The sequence below is a fragment of the Bombus vancouverensis genome, chromosome 12 (assembly GCF_051014615.1).
Source record: "Bombus vancouverensis nearcticus chromosome 12, iyBomVanc1_principal, whole genome shotgun sequence".
NCBI lineage: Eukaryota > Metazoa > Arthropoda > Insecta > Hymenoptera > Apidae > Bombus > Bombus vancouverensis.
This window is the reverse complement of record NC_134922.1, coordinates 3,456,332-3,474,575: the sequence shown is the minus strand read 5'-3', so window position 1 is coordinate 3,474,575 and position 18,244 is coordinate 3,456,332. Positions and strand designations below refer to the sequence as shown.

The window sequence follows — 18,244 nt, the reverse complement described above, 5'->3', positions numbered from 1 at the left end:
TTAAACGTAACAAGCCGATCCGCGTATGAAGCCGACTGCACGTAGTCGCGACTAGGTAATTATGTGTAAGGCTTAATTACGCAAGGCGGTCGCTAACTAAGATAATAGAATGCCATGTAGCGAAATTAAACGGCACCGACAGAAATTGCATATGGCGCAAAATAAATCAAAATACTAATGCAAGAACGTAAGCTGCTCGTATTGCATTACTCTTGCGAATATTTTAATTATTTGACAAAAGTAAATTTCTGTTTGAGTTTGTGTGTTTCTTGCGAGTTTTATATGCAAGACTCAGAAAACTCAAAATTTTAGTTATCACTTGATTAACTAAACTCTTACCGGTTGAAATCATTTATTCGAAAGATTGTCAAAGTAATTGTTCCGCAGCATTAACCGATCCACGAGAAGCGTAACTACGTCTTTAATAACACACGAGTTACAAGGGAGTGGTCCAAAAGACAGCGGAGTCGAATATGTGCATGCAAAATGCGACATGTACCAGCGCACTTGCTCTTCCGTTTCTATTTGACATCGTTGCATTCCATGCATTAAATGTAATACGAAAGAGCGTGCATGCATGCATGAATAGTTCATGCGACCTGAACATTCGCCGGGTCCTCGATGAATCGAGCTCTCTATCTACTCCGAGAGAATTCCAAGTGAGCAGCAAAATCACGGGAACGTCCACGTTCTTTTTCTTGCGAGACTGTCGACGTTATCGAATGTTTACAGTTATTCGATGCATCAGAGAAAATCTGCTTTCGTTTCGTGGTTACGTTCTCTTTGCGAAATGTTACGTAAATACGTAATTTTAAACTTATCTGGAACCGTATTAACAATTATTTTACGTAGTTTCATATTTAGAGAGGATAAACTTTTACTTGATTATCTTTCCATATTTCAATCACTTTTTTTCGATCGTTCAACTGTAAGTAATCGGGAAAATCCTATAAAAATCTAGAATATATAGGATATATAACAATCCTTTGTTAAACAGTAAAATCAATTTCGTCGAGTATATCGCAAGATCTGTAAAAATGTATAGTCAGTCACCGAAGGCAAACGTACAAGAATTTTTCCAGCGATCGTTCTTCGATCATAAATACTTGGCAGACGGCAGTTTCTCGTCATGCTACGACTCTATTTTACGCTGAAGCGGTCGATTCGATATCCTTCTTGACAGCGAATCATTAATTCAATCGTATACTCCGAAACGTTCGTGTAAAGTCCGACTGTACCGTTAGATAAAATTCGAACGACTGTCACCAAGTTTACTGCCTTCATTTACAGTACTCGCAGCTCACCAATCAAACATAATCCTATTATGATTTTTATGAAAAATCAATGTATATTTAAGAAATTACGTCGTGGCATGTGAAACAGCTTATATATAAATTGATTTATTTCGATATCGTTAGATTACCGAAGTTACGTTCTGTAAAGAAATTTAAAAAACGATCGATACTCTTTATGAAGGTATTTGATAGAAACGTGATTCAAAATAAAAACGTTGAACAACGCGTCAAAACAAATTTGTTGATGTTTTTGAATACTGAAGTGATATTAGCGTTTACAATTGCACTGCTGATGTCAATCGATATTAAACATGAAAAATGGAATAAAAGTTTGTATTTTGAATCCCAAATTTTAATCAGATATGTATATTAAAGGATTGATGACATAATAAAATCTATTTGTTCAATGATATTATATACTTTTTAATTGGAATATTTTCCAGAGATGATTGGCGTATTTCGAATATTTTCAATTTTTTGGAATGAACACAAGTACGTCTAACGTACTGCGAATGCAAGATTTGATTATTTATTTGATTTTATGTATGAATGAACGCAGATAGTTGCTGATTTTTGGTCAAGTAATTTCAAAAACTTATCTAAAACAAGAAAATTTTGTCCTTCGTTCTAACTGTCGATGCAATTGCTACGATACGAACTTCTATTACGATGCCATGCTTCGACCTAAAATTTTACTGAAAATTTAACATCGAAATAGATAATTCCCTCATTTCCGGATTAACCGATATTAAATTTTCGTTTGAATGAAAAGGAAAGTGGGCAAGGACAACTAACCAGACATTTTATGGATAGTTGCGTGTTAAGATCTTATTGCTGGAAACACGATACTCGTTCACCTGGCTGAATTTTACGTACCGTTTCCGTTTATGGGTACGTACGACCGGACAACGTCGTAGTTTTATCCTCCTTAACTAGCTTACACGCGTATACGTACATTTCACTTAGATGCTGCAGCTCTAGCTCTCATGGAAAAAACGATACGACACGCTTGGACCGTAAAGGCGGCCACCGAACGACTATCCGCTATTTTCGTGTTATTTTTCTAGGCGAACAAATGGAATTTAACGACACCATTCTATTTTCTCTATCGCTTTCTTTGTTTTCGTAGAGTTTGCTTAATAGCATAGAAGTTGCAAGAAAGATCGTTCACCGTGCTCCTTCCGCTTCTTGAAGATTGTAAAGCAAGATCTTTTGTTCAGACATTTTGTTTTATTATTTAGTAGGGAAAATTGTTCGTTAAAAAAATTAATATATAAGATTCAAGATATTTAATTTTTGTAACATTGCATTTTATATTTTTTATACGCTTTTTTTCTTAATAAAATTGAAAATTGAAAAGAATGAAAGGTAGATTGCGTAACATTTTAAGAATATGTGTCTTAGATATATTGAATAAGTGTATGTAGACTCTGTGACTGACTATAATATCGAATGTCTATAATATCGAATAGAACGCCAACACATATCAAAAACGGAAAGGAAATAGTAAGTACGCGAGAAACTATTAAAAACCAGAAAACGTTTCATTCGAAGGAAAGATATCCGTCTCTGAAGAACGAGAGAGCATGGATAATAAATTCATTAACACGGAACTCAATGAGATAGGATGGAGGACAATAAATCGTGGCACAGACTTATTAGCCTTTCATTTGAATTCACTTTCTTCCATTTTTGCTCCGTTGACCCGAGAGATTCTCAATTTCTTGAAGATGGAACGACTTCGGTCGCTATCTGTGTACTCTGCGGATCGCTACGGCTCTCGTTCGTGCTGCATTATTAACCCGAACTTGTTAACTTCGTTTCACCCTGGCTAGCTGAACGGATCCTTAGCGTTCCTCTCACTTATATTTCCTAACAAATTCTCCTCTCGCTGTTGGATAACCGTTACCGAATCGAGTTCACGCTGTTGCTTGCCGCTGATCGTTATTTATCGATACTACGTTTATTATTATGTACTAATGTATTTCTATATGTTCGATTATATACAGCTCAGTCATGATCGTCTTATGAAGAGGAAAGATAGCAGTAATTCGAAGAACATGGACAATGCGTGCAGGATAGAGAGCGAGATTTCTTTGCGATTTCTCCCAGAAAGCGAGAAAGCAACTAAGGGACCAAAAGGCGGGAGAAAGAGGAACAAATAGGAAGAAATGCCAAAGGGCGACGGTTAGATAAAAAGGAACGAAGAACGGATTGAAATATATTCTTCATCCGTTAGCCTCGAGGCTGCTCGAACTACACACGCTGCTATCCTGTCCTCTTCTCGACACTTATTCCAACCTCCTCTTTTCACTTCCTTGTCTTCAGGTGAAATTTCGTCAATCGTCATCGTGGTACGCCCGGAAAATGGAAAACAACGGAACCAGAAAAAGAATACGATACAAGAATCTCGTTTGATTTCGATAACATTACTCCTGATATTTTGTTATAAGCTTTTATATTATTAATTATCAGCATAAAAAGAAATCAATTGTAATCTGGAATTCAGCAAAAGATAAAAGGGAATCGCACACAGTCCAATAATATCGTCGATATTTTCCGATATTTATATTAATATTGATAATACGAGACTCCATTCATTCAAGCATTTCGAGTAACAATTCAAAGAACAAATCCTTGCGTGATTTCATAAATATCTTTAATGGTGCTAAGTAGCAGGGAAACTTACGAAATTCCAATCGCGTAGTCAGCCGATGTAGCCACGAGGAACCATTTCCGGCGACCTTAAGCACCGTGCACGTCTCGTTTTCTTGAGAGGAAAACCATCCCAAGATTTGCCGTTGCAAGCTCGTGAATCCGATTTGCAACCCTTTCCATTTCTCCTTCCCTCTCTCTTTCTCTCTCTCTTTCTCTCTTCCTGTCGCTCACTTTCTCTCTCTATCTTCGCACATTTAACCCCCATTTCCACCCTCTTAGTCTTGTACCCCGAAGAAATATGCACGAAAGAAGCAGACAGTTTTCTCGACATCTTGTTGTTCCTGTCCTTTCTGAATTGCGATACGGAAGTTTAGATGGCACTTGCTGTAAACCTTCCCACGCATGAAACCATAATTCTTGTTTTTAATTTAACTTTTTCTGAAATGAAAATAATAGAAGGAAACGCGCATGTGTATTACATCTTACAACTAGTGCGTTAGCCGTATTGGCTGTGTTAGTCTAACAATTAGTTGTAAAGTATATCCATATCCTTTGATTAAATTATTTAATTATGTAAATATTATATAAATAATACGACATTTCAATGCAAATTTCCTGAAATAATTTTATTTAAATCTGTTCTCCTGTATTAAAATCACTTCAAAATATAATTAACGCATTAATTTAAATTAACATATAATTAACTTTCTTTTATTTTTTAGTATATAAATAAGCATAAAGAAATAAGCCTTTTAAAGAATGTTTATTGAATCAATTTTTAAGGTGTTATTAAGCAGCACATACTCTCACAGCCTGGTCTACATTCTGAGCCACTTTGATCTAAAAAAAAGCAAGGTAGTTATTCATACATGAACATGCAGAATTTGCATCACCTTTGACGTATTTACATAAAACTGATGCACGACCACATCTTTACACAAGAAAGTAGCCAGCATTACTTCCCCTTGTCAATATCTCTTACAGTACAAAGAAGTATAATCATAAAAACAACAAATTAATTCTATATTGTTTGTTTATTTATAAAGCAATGTATTTGTTTATAAAGCAACACAAAACTGTTTATCGACATATATTTATCAATTAGGAGGAAATAAAATAGTGTTTAAAGTTGCGTGTTATACATAGTGGAATCTCATTGAATTCAATTACCCTGAACATACAGAATTACAAGGAAAATTGGAAGCTGTCTCGGTTCGGGAAGTCAACTCATTAATTTTCACTCAGTAACTGCTGGTTAGAACCCTTTCTAGATGGCAAATGGTGTGTTAATGCTATTCTCTACAAAGTGTTATTAGGTTTCAGCGCTAACATAGCACTGAAACATTTTACAAAATGATAACGCATCACGTGATATAACTTTCCATTTATTAACTTCCAATTTAACCTAACACGTGCAAGTATTTTCAGTTTTCACTATCCGGTCACGTCGAGAGATGTTAAACGCGACAAATAAAACATTGTACACGCCTGAGCAACAATGTTTGTAAACGAATGAAGATAAGAAAGAAAGTTGTTGAGTTTTACTTCGTAGAAATTCTTTGTGTTGCAAAGTAAATTTTTGATCAAAGTATATATAGAATTTCATAAGTTTTCCAAGGAATTTATGTAGACGAGTATCGTAAAGTTGCTACTATGAAATTTAAAGTAACTCCGTTCTGTGTGTGCCGTTCTAAAATATGCGACGTTTACATTTCTAAGTCATGAATTGACCGAAGCGTGTTGAAACTTGTTGAACTAAAATTTTTATTAATAATGTTAAAATAATGTCAACAAGCAGAAATGTCCAAGTGAAATGTTAATATAAAAGGAATATTTAAATAAGTTTTCAAACGGGGTACATCTCACGTATAAGCAAAGACGATTCACGACGCAATCCATAGCCCATACAAAACTAACTACGTAACATCGAAATTAAAACAATTTATATACGAATAAAGGCAGTTCAAGCGGAATCCCTTTCGATCTAATAACGGACTCTAACGTTCAATCATTATACGTCAAAAAATTCCAATGGTTTTTAGTTGACTGGCACAGCAGGTTACTGCAATTGGCGGTTATTCAGCAGGGACTAGACATGCCCGGTGTAGCATGGAAAACGTAATTTCATTGTTTATCCGTGTCCCATGATGGCTGTCAAGGTACACCGAATACACTGGTCACGTTTGCGAAGTGCGCGTAAAAAACGGGTTCACTTGGACATAAAGCATGCAAGCTTGGCTAGTTTTAATTTCCCCACTATAAATCAGCCGATTCGATCACTCTGAATTTATTGTCATTAATAATATGCGCACTGTCACCGCGGGCAAGCCAATATTCCCCGTAAAATTAAACGATGATTGTTTTCGACATCAAGATATCAACGATGACACGTATCTGATTCGAAATTAAATTTACGACGACGCGACGCGATACACGAACGGAGATACACAGAAGAGTACGGAGATACGGTAGTAATATAAAGAGAAATATTTTCTATATTATTATGATATATTCGTCGACGAAAGCTCTTTACCTGCAACAATTCCTAAGTACAAATTAAATAATGATATTGAAAGCACCGAGGATACACCGTTCGAACAGTGTAAACTGTAGGGAGAACGTTAAGAATCGGTAAAAATTAAACGACGAATCGTTAATGGGTTCCATGAACAAGCGGTTGGGGATTTAAAAAAAGGACGAGAAAAGCGAGAGGAAGAGAATTTCCTGTCTTGATACAGGCTTAGAATGCTTCGGGCCCAGTCTCAGCCAGGACACCGGTTATTATTTGCTGTCGCTGGCGAAAGTCAGGATGAAGCAGAAAACGGAAAATTATTCAAGCGTGCCTCGACACAATGAGCAAAAAAGACGTCGTCGCCCCGGTGGCAGCAAAGGATGATATGATAGGGGCGAAGAAGGTTTCGCCAGGGGGTCCAATCTAACGATTTGTGTTTACGTTGGCAGTTGGCGTCCTCTGAGCGATACCTTCTCTTTTTCTTTGTCTTCTATTCACTTTTCAACTAATATAGGCGATCCTCTCGAATAATAATGCTAAAATATTCGCTTTTCTACCTTTAACTAATTTTTCTGTACGAAATTCAGTTAAGAATTGATCGATAATGAAAGTTTGTGACGCGTTCATTTTTGTTCAGATTGAATTTGCATAGATATCTACCGCTCGCCATTAACGAAGTCAGGTCATACCTAATGAAGACGAAAACTTGTCGCCAAAAATTTTTTTTGAATCGGTGGAAGTTATACGAAACTCAAGCTTAAATTATTATCGAAGCTCTATACACGATTTTAAATCATTCTGGATTGGACCGCGTTATACGAGCAGTTTTCGCGCGATTTTAAGCACCGAATGGAAACAGTTTGGTGAATTTACAGTTGCGGCAACGCAACGGCGCGGCGTGAACAATGCGTCTAGTTTTCGAATAAACGCGGAACGAAAACTTTGTCGAGGAGCCACTCCAAGTGTTCTGATTGACCGAGTTTACCAGCGCCACGAGTATTTTACCTTCAACTCGTACACGGTTCTTTTAATTTCCACTTTGATCCGATCAATTTATCGCATCGCTTGGTTTAACTCACCGACATACAAAGTAAACGCGAAACATTCTTCTAATTTCATCTAAAAAATCTACCTTGCAAAATATTTACCAAATAATTCCTCTGAGTTTCTAAAATAGGATGTAATGTTGTTAAACGCGCGAAAGTGTGAAATTACTGTTTTTCGCAGTACAGTATTCAATTAGAATAACAATCTCACCACGATGAGCTGTATTTTATTTTGTATTTTTGGAAAATTCTCGTTTATTGGTATTAATCAAAATTCTTTTTCTCTTGTGTAGTTACTGTGAAAAAAAAACTGAAATATATCTTCTGGTACTGAATTATGTAATCGTAAAATAAGCAAAATAACAGAATCAACAGAAGCTAAACGATTTGATTAAACAGAGTATAATCAAGAATTCTGATTAAATGAATGCAAATATATAACTTCGTTTTAGCAAGCTTAATTCTACACTTTAAATCTTTCCAGTTAAGAAAACAGAAATCCTGCCCATCAAATTATCAAAACCTGTTCTAATTTTTTAGCAGCCATAATTAATATCGTGGTCATATGTAACGAAAGCACTCGAAATATTCAAAAGTATTCAGAACGTAATGAAGAAATTTGGGGAAACAGAAAGGAGAAAGAACAAAAATCAACAGAAAGAACGATTTCTTTGGGAAAGTCAAGCGAGATCTTTACGTTGTGTCGTGCTGATATTCCCAGCTGCTGGAAAATATTAAATTAAATTAAATTACGTATGGATGTGACCGTGTACGGGTTTGCTTGTGAAGCTGAGCGGCCGTGCACGTGGCTAGACTGTCGAGAAATTTTCTCGGAAATGTTCATCTCGGTCGGCCTGCTTCTGCTCCCGGAATCTATTACTTTCGTCACTCGGTTTCATTCGAGGAGTTTCGCGATTTCCAGACGACGAGACGCGAGAATTATAATCCCCGGAAGTAGCAACTCGAACGCGACTGAAGTGGAATTTTTAATAGCGTTCGTTTTGTGAAATGCAATTTATCTTCGAACTGTCGGGAAAATATCGGGAGCCTTGGGAATTTTGTTTGCTGAGTTGATAAAAGATGATATCTACATTATGTTCTCGAGCCCAAAATTAAATGAGATCAGATTAGGGAAAGTTATTTTAACTGAAGAATAAACATAATAAAATTCGATATTCCCTTTGTTTGGTATAAAATCTATTCTCTGTTGAGAATATTTCAACGTACAACCAGTCGCAAGACCATCAGTGTATGTAACTTTTTTTTTTAAAGAGCTTATTGCGTATTCAACTCTCTAGAAAATGTTCTTTCTCGAGCTCCTTTAACCTTTGATGGAGGAACAAACCTCCGCCAGGCAAATTTCAATACGACAGAATCGAAAAGGTCCTCAGGCCTGTAGATCTATCTCTTCAATACCCTGGACATGTTGGATACGGGCCAGTCTGGGAGTTTTTAAGACATTGCACGTCGCTGCTCGTGCCTTCGGCTGTCTACGCGGAAAATGAAGAAAAAACGTGGGAGAAAAGACAGAAGAAGGGAAGAGTAGGAGATGGACGTTGGTAAGGTGGTGAAATAAAGAGAAAGTCGAAGAAGAAACTGGCAAGATGTTTCTGTATGAAGAGACCAGGACGAACGGAGGGGGAGGAGGAGGGATGAAGAACGTCGAAAGATACATCGCTTTCAAATATTTCAACCGCAACAAAAGCTCCGTACTCCCGGAATCCTCGACCCAGCCGTGTAACACACTGTCTATTCTCTGTCTTCCGCTGCTATTTCGAGTTGTGTCTCTACAGGGTGTTTCCCATTTAAACAATCATACCACGTACCAATAATGTCTTAGAAGCAAAAATGTAAGAAATATTTTATAGATGAATGTTGCCAGACTTCAGGAGAAGAAACTGTCTTCGTTAGGGATTGAATCGTGCATACTCGCAGAGAAGGATGAAGCTTGAAATAATTGTTTGTTATTTCGTTTGTATCATTCAACGAATTAGCCCGATGCTCTATTTCTATTATTCGAGTTCTATTATTTTTAAAGGTACATATTTTTCATTTCAATTTAAATCATCTGTATATTTTAAATGTTCTGCAAACTTTAAAGACTGCCTCATTAGTGACGATCAAATATTTCAAAATTATTAAATCCATTATCCATAAATCAATTATTCATTGACGTATGGATGCAATGATTGTTTAAACAAGAAACACCCTGTATGCATCACCATGTAGGAAACATAGCGAGTGAGAATTCTCTCCATGACGCATGATGCAACGTTCGCCGAGGCCGTCAGTGTAATGAGAATGCTACGGGTTTTCTATGGGAGATACAGACAGACAAATGTGACTGGAATATACTTAACAATGCATCCGGAGATTTTAGAAAACGTTTCGTGATGATGCATTTTCATGACTGCTGACGAACGCGCATGTTCGAATTGATTATACCGTTTAATTGGTCTGGTTCGTTCTGGGTCTCATTCCCGCTGTGTCACGCGGAAGAAATGAATTGCAAGACACGAGAATCGATTGTAACCGCTGCGACGGAATTAACGACGCGATCCGTCGCGAGAAAGTGAATCGAAAGTTTTCGTCTCGGTAGCTATCCTTTCAGAAAGAACATTTTACTGCAAGAACGAATTTTCTGTTTGGAAAGATTAATTTTAACGTAAATTTTATATTAAAAAGAACGACGATATAGTGTAAGATATGTGTGCAAAGTATAAGCATACTGATACAATTGAAGTGAATATGAATATCTATGACAAATAATGACAACTTTTTGAATAATCTTATTATTCTAAGGTTTTAAATGTTTTTCACTGATGGTAAGATGATGAACAATGAAATATATTGTTTCCAATTCTTCTCCTCCTTTACAATTAAAAATCCTCACAAAAGAAAAAACCCAATTATTAAATTCCTGTAACTATTAAAATTGCTAACCAATACACTCAAGATACAGAACTCGCCAACAACAAACATTCCTTCTAATATTTACTTTATGAGAGACCTCGATAGAAAAGAGATGGAAAAATTTTCTTTTTGACTCCGGTTGCGGATAAATCAAATAAAATTCCTTCCACCGAATTAACGTCACTTTTCTTTGACAATTCACAAATGGAATAAATGTCGAATTCGTCGAAACGTAAGAAATAATCGTGGGTGTATTAAAAAGTTGTACTATGCGGAGAAAAAGACAGGAGTTTGATCATACGAGAGGAGTGGACCAGCAGCTTGGGGACTTATCTTTGCTCGAAGAGAAGACGACACAAAATATGAAGAACCCAGTGAGAGTAGCGGGTAGAAACACAGCGAGAGAGAACTCGAGGTGGAACAGTCAAGATAAAGTACGTTGAGGTCCACAATCCTAAGTGAATGGTGGGCAAACATTGGAAAGGAACGAAGAGACCTTTGGAGGCTCGCCGAGTGGGTGGCGATGATGGTGAAGGATTATACGAAAACGGAAACCAAGAGGAATAATCGTGACCTCTAAGTTCTGCCAACAGGATACAGCGTTATTCAGGCTTGTCTTTGCCTACAATAGAACGAACGAGTTTTGTTATTAATTCAATCATAAAATATACTTGATTAATACATATTAATAAAGTGAACGTTGTTTTTCGAAGAAATTTCCTTTTATCTCGCTTTCAATATTGATCGGTCAAACGTAATTTTTTATATTACTATGAATTTACATGGTATATTTAAAACTGTTATTTTAGTTGCCTTTTTGGATAACATTGCAATTTAGGTTCGAAAGTAAATTGAGCTACAATTTTTCTTTTAAATCGACTTGATATTCTACAAATAAATAAAATATTTTCATTACTATTTGACGTATAAAACATTCTAATAGATTTGAAATTTATTAACTTACCATTATTATAATTCTTGCTTCTTGTATTAAGTGAAAAAATTCAGGACGTAGATCTCTTAATTTATACTTAACAGAAATAACATTTTTGAAAGTTTAAACCGTTCTCCCATATTCAGGTTGTAAGTTGCAACGATGTGCGAAAAAGTATTCGTAAAATAAATTAATTTAGTGGTGTTCATAAATTAATTAACGTATTTCACGAACTATACTACAACGACATGAAAGTGTGATAACGAAAGATCATTAATTAAAGTCTCTTATCTTCCGCAAATTATTTCGTGGAAATAAGTTTCCTCAAAACTAAAATATCTGTTTCCTGCAAAAGAGAAAAACAAAACAACAAAAAAGTATAAAACCAAGGAATCTAAGTAAAACATTAATTATATCATAACTCTTTTCTTTTATTTCATATATTAATGATTGAAACATCTCAAATAATTTCGATATAAAAAAATCCAAGCTCTATACTATTAATCAAACCGTAACAAAATATTCGATAAAATATTCGACGAAGAATTATCATGATCAAGAATCTTTGTTAAAATAATTCGAACGAACGGGATGTCTAACTTAATACAGAGAGAAGTTTTGCAACAATACACCAAGAGTTTGTAAAGACATAACAAGGGTAGCGAAAGAAGCTAAGGGGTTAGAATCACCGAACTGCATATTTAGTGGAGGAGGATAGTAACAAGATGAAGCGTGTCTGGTAGCGGCCAGTCAAGAGCCATCAACCCATCTTCCTTGAGCTTCGCCCCTTCGAACCCCTGCAAACCTCAGAACAACAACCCTTTCTGTCCAGCCTAGTGGCCGTCATGAATATTACATCTTGTTATATTACCAAGCCATGTTTCCATAACATTACAACATTGCTTCCGTAACATTACTGAATTCTGTTTATTAACATAGTAGTTATGAAAGAAATTTCCAAGGATTTGTTTAGTATCCTTTTCATTATTATTTCTTCCTTCACGTAGGTAGCATAATTTTATGAAGTTTGGAAGTATGTATAGGACTATAATGAACTTTATTTTTAAATCGTAGAAGTATTCCCTTACACTAACTTGCAAAATTGTTTAATTGATATAACGTCATAATTTCAAACGAATTCAAAATCATTAATTTTCTTAAAAAAGGAATTGAAATTCCTTATACCCTCTGAGTATCGAACTTCCGGGATTAAATACTTTTAAAATCTCTCCGATAATTTCTAATAATTCCCTTGTTTCGTTATCATTATTGGCTACACTTTGATTGATCTTTAATTCTCAAATCGCAAACCTAAACATGCACTATTTTATTACCTTCCTTTCTCTAGTACCTTTCGAGAACCTTTCGAAACTCTATGGACCACTTAAACGTCCTTTGAAAGCGTTTAATTACTTTCCTTTTCTGTAATTCACAGAGCGTACAAGTCGTTGAAAGTTACGCCGTTTTGTTTCGCCTCATTTTAAAACTTCATTGCTTCCCCACTTTCATTGCTTGTGCACACTATACAATTTCATACTTGTAACGTGTTTATAGCATTGCCTAATAATCTTCAATGCTACGTTTAACAAATGAACACGATACAGAGGATTATTAGATTTTTTCGAATGTACGATCGCTGTACTTTCATTTGTGCTTTCGTTAATCGAATTTCCCATCAATTATCTGTGTGTTATTTAACTCGGACTTTACAAAGCTTTTCAACGTGCGAAATGAAATTTGTTACTTCAACGTTTTCATTAACAAAACAAAAAAAAAGAAAAAAGCGGAGGTGTTAAAAGTAGAACGCAAAAAATTTAAAAGAAACTTTTCAAACTAAATTATTTCATAATATTTATGTACATGTATACACATAAATATATCTGACACGAAAATATTGTATATGGATATTTAATCTAGCAACGTAACTGAAAATAGAAGTTGACATTAGTATTTTTACACTTTTCACTTATCGCATATCATGCAATATCGAATATAATATACATACTTCACGAGATGTATTTTTAATACTTACTGTATAATTATTGTATTTTTAATGACATATCATATAAATATTATAAGTTATCGGGAAAATATTTTCAAACACAATTATTTTTTAATAAATTGCATTTTTCATTTTTGATCGTTGTCGTTTGTTAATTAATAGAACTCAAAAATCTTGCGGATGCCTTAAGGTATTAATACCAGCATAAACATTATTTTCTTGGCTGTATCATTTTATTATCACATTAGGTTCGCTTCTCTTTAAACACGCGACCACGGCACGTTATAGAGGGGCGTAAACAGATTCTTGTTTTTTGAATCACCAATTAAAACACAGTGTACATTGTTATCTTACGACCCCTGTATGCACACATTACAGTAAACCAATTAAGAAGTTTATCGAGCGGAAAAAATCCTTAAGCCGTGAAGTTAACTAGATGTTTGATAGATAGACACAAGACAAGGCAATGTTTCTTCTATTTTCTTACTAAAATACTACCAAAAAGTTGTTGAAACTCTAAAATATTATTTAATAATACATTGATTTCGGTTTTCCTATTATACTTTTCGAATAACTAGAAGACAGAAAGGATTGGTGTTGGCAATTTTCAAGGAGAAAAAACGGAAACTAGAAAAAGGAATAGTGGGTTGGCTCAATTCTAAATTAACCTCCCAGGAAAGTAGAGGAGATGAAAAGCGTGATAGTCCATAGATAGGTAAGTACTTGTGGTGAGCGCCAGAAAAGGTAAAACGGCTCCATTTTAAGGCAGGTCGACTGTAATTGGGATATGTGATGCTCTATTGTATAGAAAAATGAGAAGAGAATTTCTATCAATGATTACATTTTTAACAGGCGAAAAGAATTCAGCGAAAATTTTGCAATTTTATCGAATTATTCTTTCGTTATTGTTACTCGAAGTTGGCAAGTATCTTCGTTTGTCTCTTTTCGTTTTAACTGAACGCGTCGGGAAAAACTACATCAGCGTGAAAATCTGTGCTCGGTTAATCGAACGCATTCAACGCGGGCCAGTCACCGTTTATCTGTGCCCAGTCGTTGAATTCGAATAAATCTTCACCAGGTCGGCTGATCGTCCTTGTTTGCGACCTACATTTTGTTTTTGGCAACGCCACCAGAGAGTTAGTTTCATGTATTCGAGAGCACGACACGAATAGTCGATGTTTCCATTGATTCATATTTTTGTAGACAACTCCCTGGTTCTTTGTAAATACCAGATTCATTTTGTAGTTCACTACACCTTTTTCATTCGCTACATACCAGACATCTCGAATTAAGCTTATCGGGTGGAAATTAATGGGTCAGTGGTCGCCCTGATCAGAGGAGTTAACATTAATTTATTGTGCATTTAGGAATGTCTACTGTGGGAACGTTTACTTTTCGAGTTTGCAGCGACAGAGGAATTAGTATTAATTCATTGAGCATTTGGAAATGTTTGCTGTGAGCATATTTGCTTTGAAATTTCGAAAATCATAAGGATTAATATTGGTATACGGTACAAAACTTGAATAAACGAATATATAGTTTGTGCTTGAAAAATATGAAAATTTAGAAGGAATAATTTTAAGACAAACACAATTTTTGGAAAAATATAAACACGAAGGAATCTAACGATTTTTCCAGAAATATAATTTTTAGTGTAAGTGTTACAACTAGAGTCTTATTAAAGGAAATAGCAAAGAAGAGACTTTAAGGCTACACTTTAAAATCAACCAAGAGATTGAAACATTTGCATCCCTCCTCAACCGTGAAAAGAACCATGATATTTAATGTTCAGCGATATTGAACAAGAAGCAAGATTCGAGGAATCTTTTCATTTCGTCTTATTATCTTTCATTGTTTCTTCTTATTAAGCGTTTCGCTTTAATCGAGTCGTGAATATTGATTTCCAGAGAGTTGAGCAATTCAAGGATGCCGAGGGAAATAAAGTTTTACCACGCAGTTGCGGAGAGGCTTCTGCAGCGAACATCTTGTCATCTCCGTACGCAAGAAGAATCTTGTAAGAAACTGCTCCAACTTGAACACAATCTGTCACTTGCAAGTGATTATTACATATGCAACATTGTTTCTTTTCAATATTAAAACAATATGTTATAAAACGTTCTTAATACAAATATTTTTAAATATATCTTTTGCTACGTTGTGTATATCTAATGTAGAAAACTGATAAAATAGACAGCTAGAAACGATATTTTTATAAATAAGGAACGATACTTAATCGTCAACGAGAAAACAGAACATACGAAACGATATAACAATTTAATTGGCACTAAATTATTTTTCAATCAAGATTTTCGAAGAAAACTAGCAATTTGCAATACAATGGATCCCCTACTGGCGAATCGGAGGTAAATCGAGGTCGAGAAGCGGACGCGTCGCTAGTCAGACAGCCACTCCGAGAGGCTCATCCTCGTAGCGAGTGCGTTACAAATAGGCTCAATTAATTACAGAACAGTCGGCTGCGAAATGACTTGACGCGGTGGCTCGCGTTATCGGCGAGGGCGCGTATACGCGATTGCACGCGGACAAAATCAATGGCCCTGGACGATGCTGGACGTTTCCTCTCGAACGACGGAACATATCGCGAAACGTATGTCACCTATTCAACGACTGACAGGCGACTGGCGTACTCCAATTAAGGCTAATGACTTTACGCGCCCGTGCACGTCCCCTTACCTTTAATTGTCACCTCTCTGTTCTGCCCTCCAGTTTCACTCTCTTTTTTTTCATTCTCTTTTTCTCTCTCCCTCTCTCATCCTTTTATCTCTTACATTCATTATTTCCTCTATTCCTGCCTTTCTCTTTTTGTTGTTCAATGGCAATCGCGCTTTTGGATACTCGGTTACCAAAGAGACCACCGGAGTCAACTAAGATAATCACCTGGATCAGGCTAAATTAGTGTATCGTGTTTCAACGGTGAAATCGATCGGGTTTTAAGGCGTAATTTTCATCACGGTTCCACGACGCGACGCTTCGTTCATCGTGTGCTTAGCACACTTTGCTTTCTCCGCCTATCCCATCCGTCCTGTTCTTCTCTCTCGCTCTCTTGCTACATATATATATATCTGACTCTATGTGTGCGTTAGTTACTAGTGAATCAATTAGTTCTCGATGTTTATTTGCGCGGTCGGGATTTGCGTTTCCGCAGCTGTTTCGAGGCTCGAGGAGGATTTGTTGTGTGCCTGAATGAATAGTTGGAGTGAATCGTTTCCGCGAATGTGCTTCACCTCACGATAACGTCGTCTCGTCTAACGATTAGATTCTAACTGATTCTTAACTGTGGTATTCGAGAATAATAAGGTAACTGTTCCCGATAGAGATATAAAGGTTACATTATTAATTTTTAACGTATTTGAAGAGGAAATATTCTATGAATATTTTTAGAAATGTTACCATATCACATATTTATGGTCTTAGAAGTCTGATAAAAATAGAAAAATAATCTTAAGAACAATGTAATTGATAGTTATAATATATTATAAGTGATAATTGAAACGTGTTAATGTACGTTGAAGATTTTGTTCTTTATTACAATTATATTAAATTATCGAACCAGTAATTATTACTCTTTTATTAGTGTATATACTATTATTTACAATATTATTGTTTCTTCATTTTAAATCATAGAATATCCTTGATTTCACTTGCATCACAAATTTCGGTATTTTATCTCTTTTTTACTCTTCATACATAGTACAACACTAAACATTTCTTCATTTTAAGTCATAGAAGATCCTTGATTTCACTTATATCACAAATTGCAGTATTTTGCCTCTTTTTTACTCTCCATACATAGTACAACACTGAACATACCTATCTGAAAGAAGATTCTATTTCCGGTAAAAGTATTCTCAAATGAATATCAATTTGTAAATTATATTGCTAAAAAATGAATAACTTAAGGACCTTTAATTATTAAAATCATAATAGAGTAATGTTCAAGAAGTTGATGATACTTGACAGGCCAGCACTACCCTCTTGACATCAATAATTTCAATTCGCGGTCGTTTGCTTTGATTAAGAGAGCCGAGTCTGCCGTTGGACCGATGTATACGACACCCAATGGCATTTCTCCTCTTCCATAGCAGAATTGCGCGGTACAATGGCCCATTACATAATGGAATACAGACGTATGGCCAGCGCCCTATAATGCGGCGCGCAACGGCCAGAAACTTGGCATAGCGTTCCTACGTCCTTGCCGCTGCATCCTTCGGACTACCGCAACAAGAACAATGCGACCAGGTGTGCGTGCATTCGAGGAACTTGTACGGAGCAAGGCCAGGTTTCGGCAAATTTGATTAAAATGCCAATTGTGTCTTAAAACAATTGCTGATTGTAACTTTTCAAAGCGCCATTTCATGGTACAAGTTGTTATATTTGTTGTTATATTCAAAACTATAAAGTTAATTGACATAATCGGTACTCTTATCATACATTCATCGTATGGGTCATTTTTTATTTTTTTAACGGATTATGAGTTTATTGTCTTCGCCGCTTCGTACCACTTTTATTTATATTGCTTAAATAAAATTTAGGTATAGCAGTAGTATAACTAGTTCGATTAAACTTCATTTCACCTACTTCCACTGCTTATCTACTTATCTTTGTCTCCATATTTGAACTCAATTAATTAGGTTGTAAATACTACAATAAATATAATGTGTATATTTGTATACATTGTGTATTGACATGTCAATCCAGTATAGTCACTAAAAGTAATCTGAATATGAAACATGGTATTAAACGCCGAAAAAAGAACGAGTTCGAAAGTTGTAACACTCAACTCACTACATCCTGGGAATATCGCGCAAAACGGACAGCCCTAAGCATCCAGCAAGCAACGAATGAATGAACGAAACGACTGGCGGC

General features: G+C 35.6%; 1 long non-coding RNA gene across 1 annotated transcript in view; it reads left to right on the top strand.

Moving 5' to 3' along the window:
* Positions 1–3,716, top strand: part of LOC143303410 (uncharacterized) — a 203,844-nt gene extending 200,128 nt beyond the window's left edge. Inside the window, exon 4 of the long non-coding RNA XR_013059632.1 lies at positions 3,305–3,716. This is a non-coding gene — a long non-coding RNA (uncharacterized LOC143303410). The remainder of the gene's footprint in view (positions 1–3,304) is intronic.
* The last annotated feature ends 14,528 nt before the right edge of the window (positions 3,717–18,244 follow it).